Below are 521 nucleotides of genomic sequence, written 5' to 3'. Positions count from 1 at the left end.
GCGGGGTGGCGTTGGGGACTCCGGGCAAATGCGTGCGTCCCCACGGGTTCACAACGGCCCTGCCTGATTGGCCGAGGGACCCTAGCGGCCCTCTCCCCATCCCTGATTGGTGGGACGGCACACATAGCAGTCCTCTCGGCCAATTAGTGGCGGAGGGAGGCGGGCAGGCGCCATTTTGCCCGTTCCTTTCGTGCTGCCCGTAACAAGTGAATTGAAACCCGCTGCTCTCCGCCCCCGGCGAGGCGCGTGCGTGCTGCGTGTAAGTGGCACGGGACACGTGCACGCGCATTTCCACACGTAGGGGAAACACCACTCCACCCCGGCACGGCGTGGTCACGTGCTCGGTTATCCCTCCCCCCCGCCATTCAGCTCAACTGCCGGGGGGTGGGCCTAAAGGTGCGCGCTCATGTGCACACGTGCATGATTGGCAGCGCTGTTCCCTTCACCAGCCCGCGGTCACGAGCTGGAGCGCGCCACGAGTACGCGCACCTCCCCCACGGACACGTGTTCGAGCGCTTCCC

This window comes from Alligator sinensis, unplaced genomic scaffold, assembly GCF_000455745.1.
Source record: "Alligator sinensis unplaced genomic scaffold, ASM45574v1 scaffold469_1, whole genome shotgun sequence".
NCBI lineage: Eukaryota > Metazoa > Chordata > Crocodylia > Alligatoridae > Alligator > Alligator sinensis.
Note: the sequence above shows the minus strand (reverse complement) of the source record.